Here is a 7,462-nt window from a genome sequence, read left to right on the forward strand (position 1 = left end):
CGACCGCTTTCGCCCCTTCCTATTTGCGAGTCGGATTCACATTTTGCGAGGCGGTACCGACTCGCAAAATGTGAATCAGCATTGCGATGGCCGTTTTGCATGTCGCAAACTGCGTTTTTCGCAGTTTGCGACATGCAAACCGGTTCCCACATCTGGCCCCTAGTGCGAACGATCGTGACGCATTTCATTATAATTACAGTTAACAAAACAATCTATGCAAACAATTTAGGCATAACGAATTAATGCGTTTTAATGGAATTTGTAAAAATAAAACTTACATAAATTATCATCGTTTTCAAACTGGCTTCAGCACAGTACTTTACAATTTTCTAGCAACTCCGGAGCGAAGAGGAAATACATTCAGGCTGAGAGAACTGGATTAATAGCCATACAGAGCGTGTCCACTAGGTGGCAGCAGCTTTCCAGCTATAGCATCCGAGCTTCACAAACTGATAATTTCACATATATGCAGGGTTTAAGTGGAAAATATAACGTGGACATTTCTGCAGAAGCAAGCTATTGTAAACTGTAAACCTTAATATAAGGAAAATTTATACACCACATGCTTCTATTGACTCCCTTCTCAGGTGATATTAGGCTCCCCACATGCAATGCTTGTATTGTCCTGTAATGTGTTTCTGTGCACTGGAGTATTCTTGGGCCCCATGTATCATGCATTTTTGCGGTCGGAAACGGCCTGATAGGGGCCTTGTGCAACTGCAAAAATTAATTTGGATATGTATGAATTTCAATTTCAGCGGTATGCAGGAATGTTTTGTGACTGAAATGCGGTCTCAAAACAGGCACATTTTACCACCTACTTCAAGTTGGTGGAAACCGATTCGCAAGCGGAAAGGGGTCCCCAAGGGACCCCATTTACTTTGTGAATGCATGCGAAAACACTTTTTTAACAGGAGGCAGTGGTCCCTCGGACCACTGCCTACTCTTAAAAAAAATGAAAAGAAAACTTCATTTTCTTTTTTAAAGCACCCCGTTTCCCTTTAAGGAAAATGGACTGCATTAAAAAAAAGATTGCTTTATTTAAAAGCAATCACAGACATGGTGGTCTGCTGAGCCCAGCAGGCCACCACCCTCTCATTGTAGCCATTCGTAATGGGTCACAAAGTGTGACCTAACTCATGAATATTAATGAGGTAGGTTGATTAGCGAGCCATTAGGAATCACTAAATGAAACTCCTGGAGTTTCATACATTCAAATAGCGATTACCTAATTGCCCTTTGCAGAAAATCGCAATTAGGGGTAATCGCTATCCAGATAAATGGTACTTCTGGCACGTGGTCTTTTGCATTAGGTCCAGGAATTAAACTACATTTGAGTGGGTCACCTATTCTCCCCAGTTGAGTTCTAAATCTCAGTACACCTGTTTCTTAAATACAGGGCATCAGAATGATTTTCTTTTTTCGGTGGGTGAAAAACAGCCAGAATAAATATGTAGTTGTTAGAGGAACATCTTTTATACATTTTTCTATGACACTCTACTCTGCAAAACTGCACTTTCTGCCACTGAACTCTATTCCACTCTACTCGCCACTACTGCACTCTACACCACTGCACTCTGCAGCACTCCACTCAATGCCACTCCACTCTATGCCACTATACTCTACTCCGTACAAATTTACACGACTGCACTCTACGCCACTGTACTCTACATCACTCTAAGCCACTGCACTCCATGCCACTCTATGCCACTGTACTCTAAGCCACTGCACTCTATGTCACTGTATTCTATGCCACTGCACTCTACTGTTCACCACTCTGATCCACACCACTGCTTTCTACAATGCTGAATTCTAAGTCACTGCACTCTACGCCACTATACTCTGCAACACTCTATTCTAATGCACTCTACACCAGTCCACTCTACGCCACTCCATTCCACTCCAGTGTAACTCACCGCAAAAATGCATGATACATGGGGCCCAAGAATACTCCAGTGCACAGTAACTCTCTTCATGCAATTGAACTATACAACACTCTACTCTATGCCATTTTACTCAACAACACTCTACTCTGCCCCTCTACGCCACTGTATTCTACGGCACTGCACTCTACTCTGCACCACCCACCCTGCATCACTTTACTTCACACCACTCTATGCCACTGCACGTTACACAACTCTACACCACTGCTCTCTATGACACTCCACTCTGTAACACTGTACTCTACGACGCTGAACTCTACTCCACTCTGCACTGCTGCATTCTTTGCCAATGCACTCTACACCAGTGGTGCTCAACCTGTGGGCCGGGACGCCTTGGAGTACGAAAGCCTCCTCAGTGGGTCCGTGACTGCTTAGAAAATTAACTAATATTAACAGATTAGTAAAGTGTGTATAAATAAAGTGGCTAAAGGTACAATTGAAATTTTTAAAACTTACTGTAAATGTCAAGGAATTTAAAATTGGAGGCTAAAAATCTAATTAGTAACCTAAAATTGAATCATAGTAGCAGTGCAGGTGCCTCAAACAGAATATACTATGGACGATGTGTGGCTTCAATTTAATTTAGAAAAGACCCAACCTTCCTATTACATAAAAAAATCTATTTTATTTGTTTGCACATTAAATACAATGTGTTACTATTTGTGTATGTGTTTGATGGAATGGTTGTTTGTGTATTTGTTTGTGTATTCTTTCGCGGTTCAAATCATTGACAATATATAGGCCTGAGTCTCCGGCTTCCAGTAATGACTCAGTGGGAGCTCCCCAGATTACAATAATGATTCAGTGGGGGTCCCCCAAGTTCCAGTAATGATAAAGTGGGGGTCCTCAGAAGTCAGAATATTGGGAACCACTGCTCTACACCACTCTACTCTGCATCACTCCACTCTATACTACTTCACTCTGCAGCACGCCACTCTACACCACTGCACTGTATGCCACTGCGCTCTACAGCACTAAATTCTACACTGCATTGCTCTACACCACTCTACTCTGCGCCACTCTATGCCACTGTACTCTATGCCATTCTAACGTGCACCACTGCACTCTGCACCATTGTACTCTACACCACTCTACTCTACTGTGCACCACTGCACTCTGCACCACTGCACTCTATACCACTGCAATATACCATGCAACACTCTAATTTACGTCACTGCATTCTACGACCCTGCATTGTACACCACTGAATCCTGTGCCATTGAACTCTACGCTACTACACTGTGCACCGCTTTAATCTGCAACACTCTAAGTAAATGCAGTCCACACTATTCCACTCTACACTAATCTACTGTATGCCACGCTGCACAACTCCACTCTATGCCACTCCAATAGAAGATACTCTGTGCTACTCCAGTCTACGACACTCTACTCCACTCTATGCCATTCCACTCTACAACACTCCACTCCACTCGCCTCTACAACATTAACTTTTAGACATGCTGGACAGTAGCCATGCTGGTATACAACAATGCCAAAACACATTGGCAAAGCCAATAGCTCTTTCATAGGCAAGGCTTATTAGGTTTACCAATGTGTATTTTTAGCATGTGCTCTGGCCATGCTCAGGCTGCCAAATGCATCGGGCATGCACGTGCTATTGGTCAGTCAGTGCAGTGAAAACTCCTTTTCTTTTTTGATGCTCGGCTCTGCCAACGCACCGTGCATTTCATTAAGAAATATTAAAAGCGTGTATTTTTGTTAGATGACACTCGTGTTATTCAGCAGCGAACCACATTTCAAGTCATACCACAAGTCAGTTTAGCATTTAGTACACTCTACTGACACAAGTCAAACAAGATGTCTTTTCTTATTTTGTAGTTGACTCCTATTAACGTTTTATTTGCATTGGACAACTCCTCATACCTCCAAATATGCCAACAGACCTGATTCAGGAAGGAGACCCCCAGGTAGTGAAGGCAAAAATGGCTTTGTTTTGTCTGCCTCCTGCCTAAAATTGCCTCTGGTTCAGTAGAAGCCAATGGGAAAAATACAGTCTTCAACATCTCCCACTTTGCTGTTCTAAAATGTTGGCATGTATGTACCACTTATTTATTAGTTTATTCAAGGATATTTAGGACCAGATTTAATAGAAAATGACGGTGCACAGCGCTGCACCAAATTTGGCAGTATTGTGCACCGTCATTTTCACAACGCAGGGATGCGTGAATGTAATTGAATCTGGCACACCCCTGTGTTTCCCCCTACGCCAACATAAAATTTGCTCCTGTGCGCCAACCCAGCCACCCTTGCACTGCCTCAGGTTTAAGAAAACTTGTAAATCGGGAACAGCATCAAAATGCAATGGGTGTTGCTGTGGCACACCCACAGCAACACCCATTGCATGCCCCTTCCACGCAAAGGACTGCGTGTGAAGGGGCCATATTTACAAGGTGGCATTAAACCACAAAAATTGGCTAAACGCCACCTTGTAAATACGGCGCAGGGCCTAGCGCCACTGGATCCTCCCTAAAAGTGACGCTGTCGCGTGGGCTCTCATTATTCTAAATGAGACTACTGGATTTCTAGGTAGCAGGATCTATAACGGTGTGGGGGACTGAGTCTGACCCACGTGTAAAGAACTCTGTCACCCTAAATCCGGTTTTTGCTCCGGCTAACTAGCAGTGCCTCTTTTCTCCCATGTGGAAGAAATGATTTGGCAGCCGAGCGCATGACATCTTTGGAACTTCTCAGGGAAGTCGTGGTTACTCAGATCCAAACCAACTCTCTTATTTCCAATATGATCTCATATACAAATGACAAAGACAGTATAAGTTTTATAAAATGTTTTTAATAAAACGACTGTATTTTAGATATTAAGGCGTGAACCGCAATAACCAGAACGATACAACACAGTAGGATTGAAATAGTCACCAGGAGAGTAAAACATAAGAACAAAGCTATCATATTGTCTAACAGTTTCTACTCTCCCTCTGCTTGTTCTATTTAGAGCACAGCATGTTAAGCTTCTAGCTTGCCTATTAGAATCACTGGGGAGACATCAGCCCTCATACCTGAGCAAAGACCTGTGATCTTGGTTCAGCATCTGCAACGAGGCAGTCAGCGTCTAGTTGTGGTTCCCTGGTCGGAATCTCCCTCTTGCATGTATTGGGACAAGGAAGTGATTTTATAACTAACATGTCATCGTGATCACAAAATGTCCCTACGCAGGAATGCCAAGTCTAAACTCCTACCACGTCTATCGGCAATGTACCAGACTGTATCCTTGACTGAAGCACAGAGTAAATATGTTATGGAGAACTCCAGTGCTGAAGTAGGCAAAACAGTGTGATATGAAATAAAAAACAACGCCGTAGAACTGGCTATTTGAAAAATAACAGTACGAAGCCTAATAAAAAGCATGTAGAGCAAAGTGCACAGAGGCTCTAAGCTGTCAGGGCAATGTGCACAAAGGCCTAAAGCCTGAAGCTAGAGTGCAATGAATACATAAAACTAACCACACTACAACGCTCTGGTGGCGCTAGGGGCTCTTAATTATACCCCTAAGTGTGACACAATTAGTGTTGCCTCATTTCCGAGAGAAAAATATCAGCTATTTTCTGTTGTTTTAACAGTCTGCAAAGGTTTAGACGTGATACTAAATAGGACTGTACAAAAAGCGCATGACTTAGTTTGCTTCAATTATTAGTCATGGATCTTTAGCGAACCTGTAGAACACATTTAAAAGTCATTCCTATTCATATTTGCTTTTTTGAAGTATGCACAGAGAAATGTTAAAAATCCAGGCTTTAGGTGCTTTTCCTTAGTTTTCGGCCGGGACCTCAAGATACGGGGGTGCCAGGAAAGAATGGGTCAGTCAGGTGGCAAACCTAGAATGAATTCTCCTGCAATGTGTATATGGAGACTAACATAGATGTCATTGAGACTGTATTTATTTAAAGATAATTTGAGACAATTCATTAGTCATTTCAGACGCTGTATCTGTTCCAATGGGCACTATGGCTCATGATAATAGAAGACATTTTAAAGAAATTAAAACACAGTCCCAGTCTGCTGACAATAGCAGTCTTCTGAAAAGTTGCAAGATAGATAAGATGGCTTTCAAGAAGGATATGCTAGGTTCTTCTACTTCCTCAATATCGATATATTGAGTAATGAAAACATGATGGTGCCTTTCACTCTGGATTCTGACAATAAGCCAAACATTCAGTCCTCTTCAAAAGAGGTAGAACTTCCAACCAAGAGATTTCATTGTGTTATGTTTTGTAACTACTATGATAATGATTCTGATGTCCTTTTATAGTCACCAGATACTGACTCAGATGTGCACGAAGTAAATTATGTAAACTTGTTTGGTCCTTATTAATGCAAATTAACAGATGTGACTGAATTGTCAAACAAAAATGGTTCATCCCCCAACCAAACTGAGACTTTAGGCTCTGAAGGGGTCTTTATGTGATCCTCCATTACTGTATCATTGCACTCTATTGACTGGTCAACTATTCCCCAAGTAGCAGCTTATATCAGACGTAGAATTACCATATCTTTGGGAAAAAACATTGGAAATAAGCTAAAAGTGGATTTTTCTAGGCCTATTATTGCAAACCTGGTTCTTGCTACACGATCCATTAATCAAACACTTCTAGCTTTCTTCACTAATTTCAGGGATGTATCGCACCTGGTCAGTGGGGCAGGACAAAATGTTAGATGCTGTGGTTCCCATTACAAAAGTTTCAAAATGTCAGACTATGCCAAAGAAGGTAACACTACCATAGCCCCATCTGAATTGTTTAATTTAGTCCCAATCTGTTATCTTTGTCATCGAAAATGCAAATTTGGCAACGTGCTTAAAGTGTTGCAAAGGGGTAATCCTAAACATCGATCCCAAACTATCTGAATTAGATTATGTTTAGGGGAAACCTTATTAAGAATATTTCAGAATGTCAGTACTTTCACTTTCACTTTCACTACCATCAGTAAGACACAATTATCTATATGCAAAGTCTTTGAACATCATGTTTTTTGTCTGGACTGACATAAAATGTGGTAGATCTGTGGATCATTGCCAATCTGATACAATGTCCCTGTTTTCTTTCACCAAAGGAAAGTATGAATAGCAACCTGTAGTGGTGCATCTATAATCCCAGGGAATTAACATTCTTACCTATCTAGACAACATGCTCATTATGCGCATCTAAGCTTTTCCTTTGTCTCATCTTCAGACTACTAGTTCCCTTTTAGAAAGTTTGGGCTTTGTTATAAATCAGACTGTCTGTACTTTTGCTGGTCCAAGGTATAGAGTTTCTCTGGTTCCTGAGGAAACCATCTCGTACTCTGTAACATGCAGAATACAATCTGGATTTTAACAGAAATAAATGATCTCATCTTCTAATGCTATCTCACAGACCCCTTTAAAATCGTGTTAGAATTGCTTGTATCCTCTCATCATCGCTCAAGGGAATTTATCTGGGTCCTCTTCATTATTAGGTTTCATCTTCTAATGCTATCTCACAGACCCCTTTAACATAGTGTTAGAATTG

This window comes from Pleurodeles waltl, chromosome 6 (assembly GCF_031143425.1).
Source record: "Pleurodeles waltl isolate 20211129_DDA chromosome 6, aPleWal1.hap1.20221129, whole genome shotgun sequence".
Classification (NCBI taxonomy): Eukaryota; Metazoa; Chordata; class Amphibia; order Caudata; family Salamandridae; genus Pleurodeles; species Pleurodeles waltl.